General features: G+C 44.6%; 1 long non-coding RNA gene across 4 annotated transcripts in view; it reads right to left on the bottom strand.

The window, feature by feature from the left end:
- Positions 1–22,572, bottom strand: part of LOC137629661 (uncharacterized) — a 77,380-nt gene that overhangs the window by 29,734 nt on the left and 25,074 nt on the right. For 3 of the 4 annotated variants that reach the window (XR_011041574.1, XR_011041573.1, XR_011041572.1), the window contains exons 2-3: positions 16,635–16,858; positions 13,370–13,526 (exon numbers count right to left, since the gene is read on the bottom strand). This is a non-coding gene — a long non-coding RNA (uncharacterized lncRNA). The remainder of the gene's footprint in view (positions 1–13,369; positions 13,527–16,634; positions 16,859–22,572) is intronic. The other variant, XR_011041575.1, reaches the window with a different exon arrangement.

The raw sequence follows: 22,572 nt of genomic DNA, 5'->3' as shown, positions 1-22,572 counted from the left end.
TAAAATAAATTTTTGAATATACTTACCCGGTGAATATATAATAGCTGCAACTCTGTTGCTCGACAGACACATACATAAAAACTCGCCAGCGATCGCTATACAGGTTGCGGGTGTGCCCACCAGCGCCAACTGTCGGCCAGATACCACTCTCGATGTAAACAAAACCTCAATTTCTTCTCATCCCACTGCGTCTCTATTGGGGAGGAAGGGAGGGTCGTTTAATTTATATATTCACCGGGTAAGTATATTCAAAAATTTATTTTATAATTAAAATATCATTTTTCAATATTTAACTTAGCCGGTGAATATATAATAGCTGATTCACACCCAAGGAGGTGGGTAGAGACCAGAGTTAATTATGTTTACATCGTATAAGCTAAGAGTTTTTTATTTCATTTTGACAGTTATCAATATAACAAAACCAAAATAAATAGGTACCTGGTAAGGAAGTCGACTTAGACGATTACTCTGCCTTGTAAGTACGTCTTCCTTACGGAGCCCAGCAATCCTCTTAGGATGCTGACAGACCCCTAGGAGCTGAAGTATCAAGGGTTGCAACCCATACAACAGGACCTCATCAAACCCCTAATCTGGGCGCTCTCAAGAAATGACTTTGACCACCCGCCAAATCAACCAGGATGCGAAAGGCTTCTTAGCCTTCCGGACAACCCATAAAAACAACTTTAAAACATTTCAAGAGACATATTAAAAGGATATGGAATTAGGGAATTGTAGTGGTTGAGCCCTCACCCACTACTGCACTCGCTGCTACGAATGGTCCCAGCGTGTAGCAGTTCTCGTAAAGAGACTGGACATCTTTCAAGTAAAATGACGCGAACACTGACTTGCTTCTCCAATAGGTTGCGTCCATGATACTTTGCAGAGATCTATTTTGCTTAAAGGCCACGGAAGTTGCTACAGCTCTAACCTCGTGCGTCTTAACCTTAAGCAAAGATCGGTCTTCCTCACTCAAGTGTGAATGAGCTTATCGTATTAACAATCTGATAAAATATGACAAAGCATTCTTTGACATAGGCAAGGATGGTTTCTTAACCGAACACCATAACGCTTCAGATTGGCCTCGTAAAGGTTTAGTACGAGCTAAGTAGAACTTAGGAGCTCTAACAGGGCATAAGACTCTTTCTAGTTCATTGCCTACGATCTCCGATAAGCTAGGAATATCGAAAGATTTAGGCCAAGGACGAGAAGGTAGCTCATTTTTGGCTAGGAAACCAAGCTGCAGAGAACAAGTAGCTTTTTCTGACGAAAACCCGATGTTCTTGCTGAAGGCATGAAGCTCACTGACTCTTTTAGCCGAGGCTAAGCATACCAGGAAAAGTGTCTTAAGAGTGAGATCTTTCAGGGAGGCTGACTGTAAAGGCTCAAACCTGTCTGACATGAGGAATCTTAGGACCACGTCTAAATTCCACCCAGGTGTAGCCAAACGATGCTCCTTAGAGGTCTCAAAAGACTTAAGGAGGTCTTGCAGATCTTTATTGTTGGAAAGATCTAAGCCTCTATGCCAGAAGACCGAGGCCAACATGCTTCTGTAGCCCTTGATAGTAGGAGCTGAAAGGGATCGTACTTTTCTCAGGTATAAGAGAAAATCAGCTATTTGGGCTACAGAGGTACTGGTCGAGGATACGGAAACTGACTTGCACCAGTCTCGGAAGACTTCCCACTTCGATTGGTAGACTCTAATGGTAGATGCTCTCCTTGCTCTAGCAATCGCACTGGCTGCTTCCTTCAAAAAGCCTCTAGCTCTCGAGAGTCTTTCGATAGTCTGAAGGCAGTCAGACGAAGAGCGTGGAGGCTTTGGTGTACCTTCTTTACGTGTGGCTGACGTAGAAGGTCTACTCTTAGAGGAAGACTTCTGGGAACGTCTACTAACCATCGAAGTACCTCGGTGAACCATTCTCTCGCGGGCCAGAGGGGAGCAACTAACGTCAACCTTGTCCCTTCGTGAGAGGCGAATTTCTGCAGTACCTTGTTGACAATCTTGAATGGTGGGAATGCGTAAAGGTCTAGATGTGACCAATCTAGGAGGAAGGCATCTATATGTATTGCTGCTGGGTCCGGGACTGGAGAGCAATAGATTGGAAGCCTCTTGGTCAGCGAGGTTGCAAAGAGATCTATGGTGGGTTGACCCCAAGTCGCCCAAAGTCTCTTGCACACATCCTTGTGGAGGGTCCATTCGGTTGGAATTACTTGACCTTTCCGACTGAGACAATCTGCTAGGACGTTCAAGTCGCCCTGGATGAACCTCGTTACTAGGGAGATGCCTCGATCTTTTGACCAGATGAGCAGGTCCCTTGCGATCTCGTACAAAGTCAGTGAGTGGGTACCTCCCTGTTTGGAAATGTACCCCAAGGCCGTGGTGTTGTCCGAGTTGACCTCCACCACCTTGCCTCGAAGGAGATTCTCGAAGCTTATCAAGGCCAGATGAACCGCCAAAAGCTCCTTGCTGTTGATATGCATGCTCCTCTGACTCGAGTTCCACAGACCTGAGCATTCCCGACCGTCCAGCGTCGCGCCCCAGCCCAAGTCCGATGCGTCCGAGAAGAGAACGTGGTTGGGTATCTGAACTGCCAAGGGAAGACCCTCTCGTAGGCTGATATTGTCCTGCCACCAAGTCAGACAAGACTTGATCTTTTCGGAAATCGGGATCGAGACCGCCTCTAGCGTCTTGTCCTTTTTCCAGTGAAAAGCCAGATGGAATTGAAGAGGACGGAGGTGTAGCCTTCCTAGTGAGACAAATTGCTCCAGGGATGACAGCGTTCCTACCAGACTCATCCACAGCCTGACTGAGCAGCGTTCTTTCTTCAGCATCTTCTGGATGGAGAGCAGGGCTTGATCTATTCTGGGGGCCGACGGAAAAGCCTGAAAAACTTGACTGTGAATCTCCATCCCTAAATACAGAATAGTTTGGGATGGGACCAGCTGTGACTTTTCCAAGTTGACAAGGAGTCCCAATTCCTTGGTCAGATCTAGAGTCCAATTGAGATCCTTCAGACAGCGATGACTGGAAGAGGCTCTGAGAAGCCAGTCGTCCAAATAAAGGGAGGCTCGGATGTCCGATAAGTGGAGGAATTTTGCCACATTCCTCATAAGCCTCGTAAACACGAGAGGAGCTGTGCTTAGGCCAAAACACAGGGCCCGAAACTGGTACACCACATCGTCGAAGACGAATCTCAGAAAAGGTTGGGAGTCTGAGTGAATGGGGATGTGGAAGTAGGCGTCCCTTAGGTCTAGAGAGACCATCCAGTCTTCCTTTCTGACCGCTGCTAGGACTGACTTTGTGGTCTCCATGGTAAACTTCGTCTTTGTGACAAAGACATTCAGAGCACTGACGTCTAGCACCGGTCTCCAACCTCCTGTCTTCTTTGATACTAGGAAGAGACGGTTGTAAAGCCCCCGGTGATTGAAGGTCCGAGACTTTGACCACCGCTCCCTTCTCTAGCAAAAGAGACACTTCCAGTTTCAGGGCTTGTCTCTTTTCTTCCTCTCGGTACCTGGGAGAGAGATCGATGGGGGACGTCGCTAGAGGGGGTTTGCGTACAAAAGGGATTTTGTACCCCTCTCTGAGCAACCTCACAGATTGTTGATCTGCGCCTCTCTTCTCCCAGGCTTGCCAGAAGTTCTTGAGTCTGGCACCTACTGCTGTCTGAAGTTGCGGGCAGTCAGACTCTGCCCTTAGAGGACTTGGATCCTTTCTTCTTCCCTCTCTTCCCTTCGGCACGAGCACCTCCCCTACTGGAGGCTCTGCCACGAAAGGGCGGGATAAACCTGGACGCAGGAGTGTCCATCCTAGGTCTGGCAGACAAGGCAGGCAAAGGGGGAGCTTTGCGAGCCGAGGACGCAACTAGATCGTGGGTGTCCTTCTGCACTAAAGACAAGGCAATTTCCTTAACCAAGACTTCAGGAAACAAGCACTTAGACAAGGGCGCAAAGAGTAGCTCGGATCTTTGGCATGGCTTCACTCATGCTGACAGAAACGAGCACAGGGACTCTCGTTTCTTAAGGACTCCGGACGTGAATGAAGCGGCAAGCTCGTTGGACCCATCACGGACGGCCTTGTCCATGCAGGACATAATGAGTAAGGAAACATCCCTATCGGCAGAAGAGATTTTCCTACTCAGGGCTCCTAAACACCAGTCCAGGAAGTTAAAGACTTCAAACGCCCTAAAAATGCCTTTAAGCAGGTGGTCCAGGTCCGAGGGTGACCAACAAATCTTCGAGCGTCTCATGGCAAGGCGGCGGGGAGAGTCTACAAGACTTGAGAAGTCGCCCTGGGCAGAGGCAGGAACTCCCAAGCCGAGAACTTCTCCCGTGGCATACCAGACGCTCGATCTAGATGAGAGTTTAGATGGGGGGAAGGCAAATGCTGTCTTCCCTAAACTCCTCTTGGTCTCTAACCAATCGCCTAACATCCGTAAAGCTCTCTTGGATGAGCGAGAGAGAACGAGTTTAGTAAAGGCAGGCATGGTAGCAGGAACGCCTAAGAAAAACTCTGACGGCGGCGAACGAGGAGCCACAGAAATAAAGTGGTCAGGGAACAACTCTTTAAAAACCGCCATGACTTTTCTAAAGTCCAAGGATGGTTGAACTGCTTTAGGCTCATCTAGTTCTGAGGGTTGATCCTCATGCTGAGGTTCAGCAACGTCCTCATCTGACTGTTCTTCATCCGATAACTGATGAGAAAATGGCAACGGAGTAGGCAACGTTTGACTCGCAGCGTCCGGTCGCACAGGTGCATACGTGACGGAGCCGGACGCAGCGTCCTGGAACTGCTGAACAGTCTGGGAACTGTCAACAATAACAGGTGCGCGAGGACGCACAGCGTCCACCCGAGACTGTTTAGACCGTCTGGGTTGTGCAGTCAACACCATACCGGGTTGCGGAGGTTGACGCACCGCGTCAAAACAAGTCAACTCTGATGGTTGATGAACGTCCTGAACGTCACCAATCGCATCAGTGCGTTGCCTAACGTCAACGAGCGGCTGGAAATCCACACTGGGTCGCATCGGTGGAGGTACCACCCCAACTGGTTGACGCGATAAAGCTACATCCACGTCAACAGGACGCACAACAGAACGCTTGGATGGCTGAAGGCTCGTGGGTTCAACGGTAACCTTCTCAGCGTTGTAGTCCTCCATCAAGGACGAAAGCTTGGACTGCATGTCTTGCAGTAACACCCATTTAGGGTCTACGGAAGCAGGTGCGGTAACAGACGGGGTTAACGAATGAGACGGCACAACTTTGCCTCTCTTAGGCGGCGAGCAGTCATCAGATGACGGCAACGGGTCCGAACTGTCCCAGTGGCTACATCCGGGACGTTGGACTTGTCCTGAAGGGACCGACTTACGCTTTAAAGGTCTGGAGACCTTAGTCCAAGGTTTCTTACGTGAAACACCTTCGGACGACGAGGTAAAAATGGGCTCTCTCGTCTTACTTAGGTAAGGGCGATCTTGGAGAGATACGCCTGATACCTTAGAGGGAACGTCTGATCGCTGATCAAGGCCTCTCGAACCCATGAGTCGTACGACATTGCTTCTCCCCTGGGCTTGGGAGCTTGCAAGAGGTCCCGGACTAGGAGGACGACAGGCACGAACAGACGAACCCTCGAGCGCAACACTGTTCACAACACTTTGCGTAACACTAGGCACTTTGACACTATCCTTCGTGGCACTTTGGCACTTGAGTTCCTTAACGTCCGCCATGAGTTGATTTCGGTCACTTGCTAAAGACTCAACTCTCTCCCCCAAAGGCATGAATAGCACGCATCATGTCTGCCATCGACGGTTCCTGAGTGCTAGGAGGGGGGTTAGGAACAACCACTACAGGGGAAGGAATAGGTTCAGGGGCATGTGGAGAGGAAAAATCTACCGACCTAGAAGAACTTCTCCTTACCCTATCTCTCTCGAGTCTGCGTGTATATTTATCAAATTCGATAAAATCGAATTCCGAAAGGCCCACGCATTCCTCACACCGATCTTCCAATTGACAGGTTTTACCCCGACAATTGGAACAAACAGTGTGAGGGTCGAGAGAAGCCTTTGGAAGACGCCTATGACAGTCCCTAGCATTGCACTTTCGAAACTTGGGAACTTGAGAAGGGTCAGCCATTTTGAATTAGTCAAGGGAAAATTCCAAAAACAATCTAAGTCATCAACAATTAATCTGATTCAAAAAAAGAGTTCAAGGATTTATTTGAAGAAAAACACCTGTACTGCGAAAGCTCAAACCAAATTAAAGTACTTCACCAAATATGATGGGAAAAACTCCAGGTTCAACAGCGAGTAAAGTACGTCTTGTCGACACGTCGACAGAGAAGAAATTGAGGTTTTGTTTACATCGAGAGTGGTATCTGGCCGACAGTTGGCGCTGGTGGGCACACCCGCAACGTGTATAGCGATCGCTGGCGAGTTTTTATGTATGTGTCTGTCGAGCAACAGAGTTGCAGCTATTATATATTCACCGGCTAAGTTAAATATTTAAAATACACTAAACCAGTTTCCTACCATGAAATGTAACTTCACAAACTACTATCAAAGTAAAATACTGCTATGTGAATGACAAGGAAACAAAATTGCAGAATAAATATACAGTAATTAACATTCTACTAACCTCACTATCTGCAAATATTAATAAATGGGAAGTATGACCTTCTAATATCCAGTTACAAAAAGAAAAAAAATCTACACCAGTTGCATCAATGGCTCGTAGCGACTAGAACTTTTGTTGATCTTTAATTTCAAGACAATCAATAGTTAATAAAAGATGAATTGAAACTGGTTATGAAGTGCTTCTTTAACATGTGTTTGAACTAAAAACTCAACACTCCCATAACTCTCACCTCATGAAATTTGACAGTAGTTAATGTTGAATAGTACATGTCACCATGTGTTAACTAAGCATAATATAAATTTTTTTTATTTCAAAGTACTATGCAATTGATGGGTATATTTTTTGACTTTTATAAGAAAACTGGTTACTCGAGACTTTCTTAATCTTTACACAACTGAAAGATAAATTAGTACATACCAAATGCAACTGAAAGAAGAATTCTTACATACGTAACATACCATATATTTGTTTCCTGCTGGTGAAAATAGAAAAAATAAGTAGTAAAATGTTATTTTGATAATAAAATAAATTTTTGAATATACTTACCCGGTGATTATAATAGCTGCAACTCTGTTGCTCGACAGAAAACTCTAAGGAAAAAATTCGCCAGCGATCGCTACACAGGTAGGGGGTGTACTTCAACAGCGCCATCTGTCGTCCAGATACCCAGTACTCATTGTAAACAAAGAACTCAATTTTCTCCTCGGTCCACTGCGTCTCTATTGGGGAGGAAGGGAGGGTCCTTTAATTTATAATCACCGGGTAAGTATATTCAAAAATTTATTTTATTATCAAAATAACATTTTTCAATATTTAACTTAGCCGGTGATTATAATAGCTGATTCACACCTAGGGGGGTGGGTAGAGACCAGCAAAATATGTTTACATCATTATGAGCTAAGAATTTTTATTTCATTTTAGAAGTTATCAAAATAACAAAAACCAAATTAAATAGGTACCTGGTAAGGAAGTCGACTTGAACAATTACTCTGCCTTTTTAAGTACGTCTTCCTTACGGAGTCTCGCGATCCTCTTAGGATGCTGAGCGACCCCTAGGATCTGAAGTATGAAGGGTTGCAACCCATACAACAGGACCTCATCAAAACCTCTAATCTAGGCGCTTCTCGAGAAAAGAATTTGACCACCCGCCAAATCAACCAGGATGCGAAAGGCTTCTTAGCCTTCCGGACAACCCAAAAACAACAATAAAAACATTTCAAGAGAAAGATTAAAAAGGTTATGGAATTAGGGAATTGTAGTGGTTGAGCCCTCACCCACTACTGCACTCGCTGCTACGAATGGTCCCAGAGTGTAGCAGTCCTCGTAAAGAGACTGGACATCCTTAAGATAAAAAGACGCGAACACTGACTTGCTTCTCCAATAGGTTGCGTCCATTATACTTCGCAGAGATCTATTTTGTTTAAAGGCCACGGAAGTTGCGACAGCTCTAACTTCATGTGTCCTTACCTTCAGCAAAGCTTGGTCTTCCTCACTCAGATGTGAATGAGCTTCTCGTATTAACAGTCTGATAAAATAATATAAAGCATTCTTTGACATAGGCAAAGATGGTTTCTTAACTGAACACCATAAAGCTTCTGACTGGCCTCGTAAAGGTTTAGTTCATCTTAAATAGAACTTAAGAGCTCTCACAGGGCATAAGACTCTTTCTAGTTCATTTCCAACCATATTCGATAGGCTTGGAATATCGAACGATTTCGGCCAAGGACGAGAAGGTAGCTCGTTTTTGGCTAGAAAACCAAGTTGTAGAGAACATGTAGCCGTTTCAGATGAAAATCCGATGTTCCTGCTGAAGGCGTGAATCTCACTGACTCTTTTAGCTGTGGCTAAGCAAACCAGGAAAAGAGTCTTTAAGGTGAGATCTTTAAGGGAGGCTGATTGTAGCGGCTCGAACCTTTCTGACATGAGGAATCTTAGTACCACGTCTAAATTCCAACCAGGTGTAGCCAAACGACGCTCCTTCGTGGTCTCAAAAGACTTAAGGAGGTCCTGTAGATCTTTATTGTTGGAAAGATCTAAGCCTCTGTGACGGAAGACTGATGCCAACATGCTTCTGTAACCCTTGATAGTGGGAGCTGAAAGAGATCGTTCTTTCCTCAGGTATAAAAGGAAGTCAGCTATTTGAGTTACAGAGGTACTGGTCAAGGATACAGATACTGACTTGCACCAGTTTCGGAAGACTTCCCACTTCGATTGGTAGACTCTAAGGGTGGATGTCCTCCTTGCTCTAGCAATCGCCCTGGCTGCCTCCTTCGAAAAGCCTCTAGCTCTCGAGAGTCTTTCGATAGTCTGAAGGCAGTCAGACGAAGAGCGTGGAGGCCTTGGTGTACCTTCTTTACGTGTGGCTGACGTAGAAGGTCCACCCTTAGAGGAAGAGTTCTGGGAACGTCCACTAGCCATCGAAGTACCTCGGTGAACCATTCTCTCGCGGGCCAGAGGGGAGCAACTAACGTCAACCTTGTCCCTTCGTGAGAGGCGAACTTCTGCAGTACCTTGTTGACAATCTTGAACGGAGGGAATGCATATAGGTCTAGATGTGACCAATCTAGGAGAAAGGCATCTATATGAACTGCTGCTGGGTCCGGGATTGGTGAGCAATATATTGGGAGCCTCTTGGTCATCGAGGTTGCGAAGAGATCTATGGTGGGTTGACCCCAAGTCGCCCAAAGTCTCTTGCACACATCCTTGTGGAGGGTCCATTCTGTTGGAATGATTTGTCCCTTCCGACTGAGACAATCTGCCATGACATTCAAGTTGCCTTGGATGAACCTCATTACTAGCGAAATGTTTTGACCTTTTGACCAGGTGAGGAGGTCCCTTGCGATCTCGTACAAGGTCATAGAGTGGGTCCCTCCTTGCTTGGAGATGTACGCCAAAGCCGTGGTGTTGTCCGAGTTCACCTCCACCACTTTGCCTTGAAGGAGAGGCTTGAAGCTTTTCAAGGCCAGATGAACTGCCAGTAGCTCCTTGCAGTTGATATGCATTGTCCTATGACTCGAGTTCCAAATTCCCGAGCATTCCCGACCGTCTAATGTCGCGCCCCAGCCTATGTCCGATGCGTCCGAGAAGAGAACGTGGTTGGGAGTCTGAACAGCCAGGGGCAGACCCTCTCTGAGGCTGATACTGTCCTTCCACCATGTCAGGCAAGACTTCATCTTCTCGGAAATGGGGATCGAGACCGCTTCTAGCGTCTTGTCCTTTTTCCAGTAAAAAGCTAGGTGATATTGAAGAGGACGGAGGTGTAGTCTTCCTAACGACACGAACTGTTCCAGGGATGATAGGGTCCCTATCAGACTCATCCACTGCCTGACTGAACATCGTTCCTTCTTCAGCATGTTCTGGATGCATAACTGGGCTTGGCTTGTTCTGGGGGCCGACGGAAAAGCCCGAAAAGCTAGACTGTGAATCTCCATCCCTAAATACACAATAGTTTGGGATGGGATCACTTGAGACTTTTCCAAATTGACAAGGAGACCCAATTCCTTGGTCAGATCTAGAGTCCACTTTAGATCCTTCAGACAGCGACGACTGGAAGAAGCTCTTAGAAGCCAGTCGTCCAAATAGAGGGAGGCTCGGATGTCCGCTAAATGAAGGAATTTGGCTACATTCCTCATCAGCCTCGTAAACACAAGAGGAGCTGTGCTTAGGCCAAAGCACAGGGCTTGAAACTGGTAGACAACCTTTTCGTAAACAAATCTCAGAAAAGGTTGGGAGTCTGGGTGGATGGGGACGTGGAAGTATGCGTCCCTTAGGTCTAAAGAGACCATCTAGTCTTCCCTTCTGACCGCTGCTAGAACGGACTTTGTGGTCTCCATGGAGAACGTCTGCTTTGTGACAAAGACATTCAGCGCACTGACGTCTAGCACCGGCCTCCACCCTCCTGTCTTCTTTGACACTAAGAAGAGACGGTTGTAGAAGCCCGGGGTTGATGGTCCAGGACTTTGACTACCGCTCCCTTTTCTAGTAAGAGAGACACTTCCTGTTTCAATGCTCGTCTCTTGTCTTCCTCTCTGTACCTGGGAGAGAGATCGCTGGGAGACGTTGCTAGAAGGGGTTTTCGTACAAACGGGATCTTGTACCCCTCTCTGAGCAACTTCACAGATTGTGCATCTGCGCCTCTCTTCTCCTAGGTCTGCCAGAAGTTCTTGAGTCTGGCTCCCACTGCTGTCTGAAGAAGCTGGCAGTCAGACTCTGCCCTTGAAGGACTTGGTTCCTTTCTTCTTTCCACGTCTCCCTTCGGCACGAGCACCTCCTCTGCTGGAAGCTCTGCCACGAAAGGGCGGAATAAATCGGGACGCTGGAGTGTCCATCCTTGGTCTAGCTGACAATGTAGGCAAAGGGGTGGCTTTGCGAGCAGAGGACGCAACCAGATCGTGAGTATCCTTCTGTATCAAAGAAGCAGCAATCTCCTTAATCAGGTCCTCTGGAAAGAGGCACTTGGAAAGAGGAGCAAACAGAAGTTCGGATCTTTGGCAAGGTGTAACTCCAGCTGACAGGAAAGAGCAAAGGTTCTCACGCTTCTTGAGGACTCCAGACACGAAAGATGCAGCAAGCTCATTAGATCCGTCACGTACGGCCTTGTCCATGCAGGACATGATGAGCAAGGAAGTCTCCTTCTCTGTCGGAGAGATCTTTCTGCTTAGAGCTCCCAGACACCAGTCTAAAAAGTTGAAGACCTCGAAGGCTCTAAATATACCTTTCAAAAGGTGGTCCAGGTCCGAAGATGACCAACATATCTTTGAGCGTCTCATGGCTAGCCGGCGGGGAGAGTCTACAAGACTTGAGAAGTCGCCCTGGGCAGAGGCAGGAACTCCCAAGCCGAGAACTTCTCCCGTGGCATACCAGACGCTCGATCTAGAAGAGAGTCTAGCAGGGGGAAACGTAAAAGCTGTCTTCCCTAGACTCTTTTTGGACTGCATCCATTCTCCTATCACTCGTAAAGCTCTCTTGGACGAGCGTGCGAGGACGAGTCTAGTAAAGGCAGGCGTGGATGACGGCATACCTAAAACAAACTCTGACGGAGGAGAGCGCGGAGCCACAGACACAAACTGGTCCGGAAACATCTCTTTGAACAGTGCTAAAACCTTCCTAAAGTCCAAAGAGGGTTGCGTAGACTTAGGCTCGTCAAGATCTGAATGTGGTTCATCTACGTGTGCAGCACCATCATCATCAGAAAGTCCCTCATCCGAGTATTGAGGAGGAAGCGGCAATGGAGTAGGTAACGGCTGGTTAGCTGAGTCCGGTCGCACGGGTGCATGCGTGACTGAGCCGGACGCAACGTCATGGAACTGTTGCCCAGTCTGTGAGCTGGCAACAACCATAGCAGCGCGGGGACGCACAGCGTCTACTCCAGACTGTCTAGCCTGATGTGGGTGAGCAGTGGCAACCACACTGGGTTGCGGAGGTTGACGCACCGCGTCAAAACAAAACAACTCTGACGGTTGTTGTACCTCACGAACGTCAACGGAAGGCTCCGTGCGTCGCTGAACGTCAACATGCGGCTGGCAGGGCACACTGGAACGCATGGGTGGCGGAACTCTCTCAACTGGAGTGCGCAAGAAGGTCGCCTCAGCGTCCACAGGACGCACAACCGAGCGTGTGGGTGGTTGTAGGCAAGAGGCTGTACTAGCTGGTGCAGCAGCAACCTTCTCCGCACGCAAGTCCTGCATCAGAGACGTTAATTGGGACTGCATGTCTTGCAGCAAAGACCACTTAGGGTCTGCAGGAGCAGGTGCGGCGACAGACGGTGTAACTGTCTGAGGCGGAGCCGCTTTGCCTCTCTTAGGAGGTGAGCAGTCATCGGAAGACTGCAGCGAGTCCGAACTGACCCAGTGGCTACAGCTGGGCCGTTGGACTTGCGCGGAAGGGACCGACTTGCGCTTTAATGGTCGTGAGACCTTGGTCCATTGTTTCTTGCGAGAAACACCTTCCGAAGAGATATTTGAAATAAACCAATCAAAATTTGGCCTTAAGAAGGCTAACTCTTAAGTTATCTGAATTCTAAAATTATAACTATATTAAATATCAATCTTAACCTAATTCAATTTCAGCAGCCAAATTAGCCATTTTCAGAAATAAACACAACAACCCATTAAACAAAGCATTAAAAGTATTTAATTATGTTGGACAGTTTCCTAACTCAAGTTCGCAAGGAAAATACAAGATAACCAAATTTGAATTACCTGTACTAACAAAGTATTGTGAATAAAGTCTTCATAAAATAATGGTATGACTTATTTATACTAAATGATTGATGTAAAAGTAATTGAAGACCTAAAATCCTAAGAAGTTCATCATCAGACCTCAATTCCTATTCATCCGGAATTTTCATGCAACATCTTACTATAACATACAATACTAGACTCCTATAATTTTGACCGATTTTTAGAAGTTAGAAAACTCCTTGATGGCAGCATTACAGCTTTTATCACAATAGCATTCCCTCCCTGTATGTAACTTATAGACTAGTACAACAGTAGAATTCCTCTTCGTTAATTAATTGATAATAACAATGTTTAAAAAATTTAACTGTTGCTAAGATTATTGATACATGGGATAATCCCTAACAAATTAGTACATTTTCAGAATGACTTCAAATTTTTTCCAAAATGTATTTCATTTTTTTACATTACTGTTCATGTTGTTATGAACGAGACTCTATCTGTTTTGACCACGCAAAATATCTATAACTTTATGTCATCATTACACCTATAAAAAGACTTACCAGACTTGACTTTTCTTACCAAAGGACAGGTCAATCTATTAAACTTGCCTATCAATGGATTTGTACTTAATTCTTCCACCTCTTGAATTACAGCTTCCTCGTCCCTCTTCAAAAGACCCCATTTTTATATGAATATGATGCCTAGGATACCTCCAACCTGGTAAAAAAAAAAAAAAAATAGAAGTTATTCATAGCTATACAAACCCAACTCCTTTAAAATTAAGAAATGTCTTCAGCGGCACTGGAACAGTCACGGAATCATTTACAAGGTACAGTATTTGGTTAATGTCAGGTGGTATGAAGCAGAAGCTCCCACCTGTCTGTCACAAAATAAACACTTTTGTACTTAAGCCTAGGATTGAGAGGAGTGGCTGGGATGGCAAATTTATTTCAAAACACTCAAGTTTGTAAAGCTAGGATAAATAAAAAATTCCTTTTAAAATACTTTATGTTTTAGTATTTGTTTCAATGTGTATACAAACCCTTGTATTTTAAAATAGAGAATCACTCACTGATGGGAGGTACAACTGTCCTCTAGAATCAAACTGGAGGGTTCTTTACTTTTCTGGACATGTCATCCCTCCTGATTCCATATGGGAGTAAGGAAGACAATTCCAACAACCTTCTAACAACTAATCATAGGGATGTAAAAGCTGTTACGGGTTTGGTCAGTTCTGGCTTGAAAGGAAACCCGTACTAGGACACGTAAAAGCGTCAAACGTGTCAAACGAGGCACAGGAAGAAGAATACTTCTTAGGACACCCACATATCCTACAGTTTGCCAGAAGGAAGGAAGAGTTGTTTCTTGGCAGATGTAGTCTGCAAAAATGTGTTCATCATGTAACTCACAAGCATCAGACATGTGACCAGCTAATAACGGTTGTTGTTGCTCCACCTCAAAATGACAACGAAAAAGAGGTATAAAAGCCAGTTATTCTACCTCCCCTCAAGATAAACTGAATGCCTCACCTTAAAAGGGATGCATATTAAATCCCTTGAGAGACCTAGGAATGTTACACAACTATTGAGCAGCTGTCTTGGGAACCAAGCATAAGGGTCCATGGGCCAGTAGCCAACGTCAGTCAGGTACAGAATGGTAACAGTGGTCCAACAACATAAGTCACAACTTTCAGCTCCAAGTATGCTGACATATAAACAGGAAGGCTACGGGACAGGAAGATACTTGATACTTCTTCCTTAAGATGGCAGATGCATGCACTGACCAAAGTCACATTTGCAAGCAAGCAGCCTCAGCAATTTTTCTGGACACTTCCTTTTGTTCTTGCTAGGGCTAATGAGAAGGATGCAAAGCTCGAACATGGTGTCGAATCGATGTCAAGTAGCACTGCAGTACCCCAATGTAACACCAGGCATCTCCATGTCAACTTACTAGAAGTGATAAAATTCGAAAAGGTCTCAATATGGTGCTCGAGACCAATTGGGACACTATAGAATTAGATCATTATCCTACCTCTAACTAGTCTACTCCATTAATTTTTTTTATTATTTCATATTTTTTTTCAGTTCTCTAACAACTTTCATGGCTACATCAGCAGAAGACTGCTGCTTTTCAACATGGAAAATAATTAAAAAAAAAAAAAAACTTTTATAAGAAGTGCTATGAATTCATAAAGACTACATGCACTTGAAGTAATTTCAACGTACAAAAATTCCCTCAGTTGCCCTCCAGAGATACAAGAGATAAAGATTGACCTTTTCCCACAAATTAAAACAAGAACAATATATTTTCAAATCAATTAATCAAACTTGAACAGTAACAAATTATGTTATACAGTAGCGAGTAAAAAATATTTTATTTTCTTCTTTTAGGATTTTATCAAGTTTCTAAATAAATTTTCTCATGCTAAATTATTTCCTGTTACACAATATTAAAACAAAGGCTACAAATTTTCTGGAGTAGCACCCCATTAATTTAAGCCCCAAGCCACCCCTACTCAGCCCACTGCACAGGAGGTGTCCCTTGCACTCAGAACAAGGGGAAGCCTGCGAGCAGTTATATCAGCCTTGCAGAAACCCTATAGAAGATGCAGGACCACGTCAGGTTTTCTTGCATAACGGCCAAATCGTCAGCCAGGTTTACAAAGAATAGCTTCACACGACAGCGTATTGTAAATTTCAATTACATAGGTGGTGGTATTCAGTCCAGAAGGGCACATCGCCTGATCCAATTCAAAAGCCCTCTTGCCTGTCACAAAGCTTCAACAGTAAATATAATGTTCCAAGTTGAAACCAAGCAACTACAGTATGTCATAGCAATCTCACATTTAAAGGGCTTATGCCCTGGTTGACTGAGATACAGGACTGATCGACCGCTGCACCAGGTATCAGCAGTCGGGACAGGTGACTGGAGCACAGATGATATTTCTTTGGTATTTTCTTGTGGTATTGGATTCCCTCTTCTAGCCTTTTACAGGAAAGTTCTTGGAACACCACAAAAATCATTAACACACCTCAAAAATATAAGTAAAAATAACTGCACTTATCACAGATGTATGTAAGGAAATATCCCACAGTTGCAAGAGCAGTGCAACAGTACCTCTATAAACAGAGCAGCCAGAAATGGCTATTCTGTGACAGGAAGCTGGGCGGGGCTTTCTCCTTGCACCACCTGTCATTAACCAACAACTTTCTTAAAGATTGAAAGGCCATTCCAGTGCTGCTGAGGACACATCCATATTTCAAAGGATGAAACATTTGTATATGCATATGAACTAATACTGTTGCAAATGCCCAATTTCAAATTGAATGCTAAGATAATGGAGCATAATATCAAGAATCAACAAGTTTAAGATTAAAATTTTGAGAAATTAATCACCATGAGTCTCATATTAATTAGTATACAGCATACAGACTGTATGACTGGTTGACAGATAATTTGCTTCTTTCTAATTCTAAATACAGTACTGTAAAGTAAACATAAATTTGTATATGCAAGTATGATTAAATCTATGACCACAAATGTGGTATGTCTTACACCACTCCAAATAGCCTCCCATTACTAATACTATACTGTAATGTGTATCAGCATACTTAAGCAATCACTCTTAATTTTTCAGCATTACTGCACTATAAACCATAGGGATATTCCTCATGAATTATATTGAAAACCCAATGAACCCCCCTAATAGTTCCATATACTGAGGATAACATTACACAAGAAGCATTATTTATAGAGTAATCACATGGGAATTTCTTGTCTGATTTGTGACCAAAGTTATATCAAAGTCTCTAAAAATAATCTTACCTTTAAAATGTAGTAGAATAAATATTTTCATTTCATGACATGAAAAAAGATAACTTTTATGGACTGAATTTTTTTTCATGCAATTTTGCTTCTTTTCATCTTCTTAACATCAAAGCTTCTAAAGCATCCATTTCATTTCTTCTTCAACCAATTACTGGTGAAATATTTATACTGCCATTATCTTACACCAGCTTTTATAGTACTGTATAGGCACCAATACTCGTCTGAAAGAGAAAAAAAAATATGCTTCAAAAGTTGAAAAACTATATAACAAAAATAATAAAACTAGTAACACAATTGATCTTAATACTCTTAACTAATAAATATACAACAAAAAAAATTTTCTGTATAGAGAGGCAATACACTTGATAAATATTCCTTACATAACATAACAAGTTTGGAATAATTTGTATATAGTACTTCCTAACTATAAAAACCTTTAGTCCTTTAGATAAGTCTTATTTCGGCGCTAGCTGAAAATGACAAATTCGGAGATAATTTGTATTTTTGCTAACAATAGAAACCTTTAGCTATTTATTAGGGGTTATTACTTTTAAAGAAGCTGAAAGGAAGTGCAATTAAAATTTTAGCGACGGTTAACTACCCATTCCGCTAATTAGTGGGGTTAGGGGGGTAGCTTGCTACCGCTCACACACCAGTGATTTAGCTAACTTTGCTTGGAGGTAGGACTTCAAGGGGGATAGGGCTGGCAGGTAAGTTTGTACAAATAGCTACAAGTTTGTATCGTTAGGAAAAGTACAAATTATCTCCAAATTTGTCATTTGTTCCGTAACTGGAATACAAACACATGGTATTTTCTAGGGGTAGCTCACCCATTAGGAGGGTGGATGACCCTGACAAACTGGCTTTTGGCTTTACCCCAGGGCTCCTCATTTTGAATAGGTTTGCAACAAAAATAACGAGTCCCTGCACCTCACTAGACGTTGCTACGCAAGCTGTGTGTTGAGATGTTTAGAAGTGTGACTGCCCGGGTAAAAGTTATTCCAAGTGTTTGTAGGAAAATATTGTATCCAGGACTTTCCCAATTTTCCCAATACCACATCGCCAGGGTATGGGGACATAACAGTATTAGCTTAATACTAGGAACACAAGGGAGCATGGTTTACCTGCAGTGGTTTGAGGTCAGCTTATGCAGAGAACCCAAGAGAAGGGAAGATGAAGAAAAGAATAAGAGCCAGTCAAATCTTTTCATTCAAGCAGACTAAAACCCTCAACCTTCTGCTGCTTGTCCAATAAGGAGCTTGAGGTATTATACCAGCCGTTGTGCAGCCACCAAAGGGATGATAGAAAACGTATCGAGACTCCTGTGGGTCACGTCTTGCAGGTAGTGGGCTGTAAACGCATTTTGACGTTTCCACATCCCAGCTTGTAGAACCTGCGTCATGGAGAAGTTTCTTTTGAGACCCAGAGACGTAGCTACACCTCTGACATCGTGGGCTCTGGGGCAACGTGAAGGAGGAGGGTCTGGATTCAGTGCATGATCTATGACCTTGCGAATCCAGGCAGAGATGCTGTTCTAAGGGACCCTCCTCTTGTTCCTCCCTGTGCTCACGAAAAGTGCAGATACATGGGGACGGGCTGTGGCTGTTCTCTTGAGGTACAGCCTCAAATTCCTCACTGGGCAGAGTAAGAGATAATCAGGGTCATCAGTTACTTAGCGGACACTCAAAATCCGGAAGGAGTCGAATAAGGGATCCGCTACTCCCGGACTCAGAGTCTTGGCTGCAAACTCAGGGACGAAGCTGAACCTTACCTCTCCCCATCCCCTTGAATGGGCGATGTCGTATTAGAGACTATGAAGTTCGCTAATTCACTTGGCTGAAGCTAAAGCTAGTATGAACACCGTCTTGGTTTGCGATCAAGAAGGGCGTGAGCGTCGTGAGTGTCGGCCTCGCGAACGAGAACGTTGGCCACGCGAACACGAACATCGTTCTCGTGAATGGGAGCGTGCCTCGTGATCTAGATTGTAGAGATCTAGAACGCAGGCGTCTGGAACTAGGTCTAGACTATGCTCGTGATTGTGCAGAGTGCGATCGCGAGACTCTCCTCGTGATCGTGTAGAATGCAATTGCTAGACTTCTTTGTGAAGAGGAACGCCTCCGAGGAGAGCGTTGAGCATGAACGCCTTCCAGAAGAAGAGCATTCATATCGTGATGACCTATGATCCATCTGATCTTCCGATTGTCAGAAACAGTGACCAGGGGAAGTGTGTCCAAAAGGGGGAGGCGATGGCGATGCTCACCCTTTCGCGCTCTTGGTGATAGGAGCGCTGGTCCCAGGAAGATCAACACCTGCAACCGACGGGTTCCTGTAGGAAGAAACAAAGAGTTGGAGGTTACATGACGACGAGATCACAGGATGGCGAGTGGGGTCGTTGTCAGCAGGAGGGCATTGGAGAGGCGAACGTGAGCGATCACCTCGTTCACACGTGGAAGGTCCAGGAGAAGGCAACAGATATACTTCACACAGTTCTAGAGCGTGAGATGTTGACGGCTCAAGAGAAGGGTCCTTCCTGGCACTGCGCTGAAGGAGTCGCAGAAGTCCTTTTTTCCATAGGGTCCCGAAATCCTTGAGGTTGGCCACACCTGCAGAACATCTGAAAGGGAGAATGGCTCCCCAGCAGATGGAGGTGAAGTTGCTCCTCTAAGGGAAGCAACAACCATCCCCGGTACCCCGGGGTTGCCAAGGAGTTAGTCAGTCTGCGCTCCTACTACTCGATCGTCCCTTAGCAGAGCACGGGCAAGAAGGAGCTTTTGAAAGAGATTTGGTTGTGCGAGACGAAGACGACAACACTTTCCTCGGCCTTGAGGGAGATAGATCACACTTGGCCTTCTTCTTCCTGCACCGTCCAAATTTCTCCCATTGTGAGGTAGACCAATCCCTACACTCTGCGCAGGGCGAACCCTGCTCGCAGCGATGCCCTCTGCAGGAAGGACACAGAGAGTGCAGGTCGGTCTCCAACAATAACATGAAGGTACCGCATGCGGCAACCTTGCGCCCAAGACAGCTTCGCGTGAAGGGGATCGAAGAGACAACATGCACACCTGAAAAGATAAAAGAATATCAAAAAGTCCAATGACAGTCTAGGGAGAGAGAGGACACGTCCGATCTTTAACGAGCCAAAAGAAAAAGTGACATAACTTACAGCTCTGAGAGTATATAAGAGATGACTGGGTACCCACCAAGCCTACCCACTCAAGCGATTAGGCAGGGTTGCCACCCCGTACTTTAGGTCTAATGGCTACCTTCCAGCTTCGCCGAAAGATAATACAAATAAATAACGGAAGGTTTGTTATTACGAGAACAAATAGATAATTATATCATAATAGTGACCAACTTAGGTACATGAATACCACATCAATTTACAGCATGTCAAAACAGAGGTGCAATGAGATTGTTTATTTGAGAAAGAAGAGGAACAAAAACCATTTGAGCAAAATTATGAATTAATATGTTGATTTTTTAATTTTGTGTCACTTACATGAACCATATATTTTTCCATCTGGTTATCTTCTGTTTATAATCCATTTCTGACTCATTTTATATGTTCACACAAAAAACCCACTTCCTATTGGGATCCTTCATAATTATTATTTTAACTCATGAACAGGTGGCTTGCCGCATAAAATTACAAATTCGGAGATAATTTGTATTTTTCCTAACCATACAAACCTTAGCTATTTACATTGGGTTTACTTTCAGCGTAGCTGAAATTGACGCGCCAATAAAATTTTAACGAGGGTTAACTACACCCCCGCTAGTTAGCAAGGGGGTAGGGGAAGGGGTAGCTTGCTACTGTACTCCCTTCCCCCCACCACATACCGGTGAGTTGTCGCACTTCACTTAGAGGTAGGACTTGTCTTGAGGGACAGGGCTGACGGGCAAATGTGTAAATATGTTATTTTGATAATAAAATAAATTTTTGAATATACTTACCCGGTGATTATAGTAGCTGCAACTCTGTTGCTCGACAGAAAACTCAAATTTATTTTATTATCAAAATAACATTTTTCAATATTTAACTTAGCCGGTGATTATAATAGCTGATTCACACCCAGGGGGGTGGGTAGAGACCAGCAAAATATGTTTACATCATTATGAGCTAAGAATTTTTATTTCATTTTAGAAGTTATCAAAATAACAAAAACAAAATAAATAGGTACCTGGTAAGGAAGTCGACTTGAACAATTACTCTGCCTTTTTAAGTACGTCTTCCTTAAGGAGCCTCGCAATCCTCTTAGGATGCTGAGCGACCCCTAGGATCTGAAGTATGAAGGGTTGCAACCCATACAACAGGACCTCATCAAAACCTCTAATCTAGGCGCTTCTCGAGAAAAGAATTTGACCACCCGCCAAATCAACCAGGATGCGAAAGGCTTCTTAGCCTTCCGGACAACCCAAAAACAACAATAAAAACATTTCAAGAGAAAGATTAAAAAGGTTATGGAATTAGGGAATTGTAGTGGTTGAGCCCTCACCCACTACTGCACTCGCTGCTACGAATGGTCCCAGAGTGTAGCAGTCCTCGTAAAGAGACTGGACATCCTTAAGATAAAAAGACGCGAACACCGACTTGCTTCTCCAATAGGTTGCGTCCATTATACTTCGCAGAGATCTATTTTGTTTAAAGGCCACGGAAGTTGCGACGGCTCTAACTTCATGTGTCCTTACCTTCAGCAAAGCTTGGTCTTCCTCACTCAGATGTGAATGAGCTTCTCGTATTAACAGTCTGATAAAATAAGATAAAGCATTCTTTGACATAGGCAAAGATGGTTTCTTAACTGAACACCATAAAGCTTCTGACTGGCCTCATAAAGGTTTAGTTCGTCTTAAATAGAACTTAAGAGCTCTCACAGGGCATAAGACTCTTTCTAGTTCATTTCCAACCATATTCGATAGGCTTGGAATATCGAACGATTTCGGCCAAGGACGAGAAGGTAGCTCGTTTTTGGCTAGAAAACCAAGTTGTAGAGAACATGTAGCCGTTTCAGATGAAAATCCGATGTTCCTGCTGAAGGCGTGAATCTCACTGACTCTTTTAGCTGTGGCTAAGCAAACCAGGAAAAGAGTCTTTAAGGTAAGATCTTTAAGGGAGGCTGATTGTAGCGGCTCGAACCTTTCTGACATGAGGAATCTTAGTACCACGTCTAAATTCCAACCAGGTGTAGCCAAACGACGCTCCTTCGTGGTCTCAAAAGACTTAAGGAGGTCCTGTAGATCTTTATTGTTGGAAAGATCTAAGCCTCTGTGACGGAAGACTGATGCCAACATGCTTCTGTAACCCTTGATAGTGGGAGCTGAAAGAGATCGTTCTTTCCTCAGGTATAAAAGGAAGTCAGCTATTTGAGTTACAGAGGTACTGGTCAAGGATACAGATACTGACTTGCACCAGTTTCGGAAGACTTCCCACTTCGATTGGTAGACTCTAAGGGTGGATGTCCTCCTTGCTCTAGCAATCGCCCTGGCTGCCTCCTTCGAAAAGCCTCTAGCTCTCGAGAGTCTTTCGATAGTCTGAAGGCAGTCAGACGAAGAGCGTGGAGGCCTTGGTGTACCTTCTTTACGTGTGGCTGACGTAGAAGGTCCACCCTTAGAGGAAGAGTTCTGGGAACGTCCACTAGCCATCGAAGTACCTCGGTGAACCATTCTCTCGCGGGCCAGAGGGGAGCAACTAACGTCAACCTTGTCCCTTCGTGAGAGGCGAACTTTTGCAGTACCTTGTTGACAATCTTGAACGGAGGGAATGCATATAGGTCTAGATGTGACCAATCTAGGAGAAAGGCATCTATATGAACTGCTGCTGGGTCCGGGATTGGTGAGCAATATATTGGGAGCCTCTTGGTCATCGAGGTTGCGAAGAGATCTATGGTTGGCTGGCCCCATGTGGCCCAAAGTCTCTTGCACACATCCTTGTGGAGGG

Source organism: Palaemon carinicauda, chromosome 37, assembly GCF_036898095.1.
Source record: "Palaemon carinicauda isolate YSFRI2023 chromosome 37, ASM3689809v2, whole genome shotgun sequence".
Lineage (NCBI taxonomy): Eukaryota > Metazoa > Arthropoda > Malacostraca > Decapoda > Palaemonidae > Palaemon > Palaemon carinicauda.
Note: the sequence above shows the minus strand (reverse complement) of the source record. Positions and strands in the feature narration are given on the sequence as shown.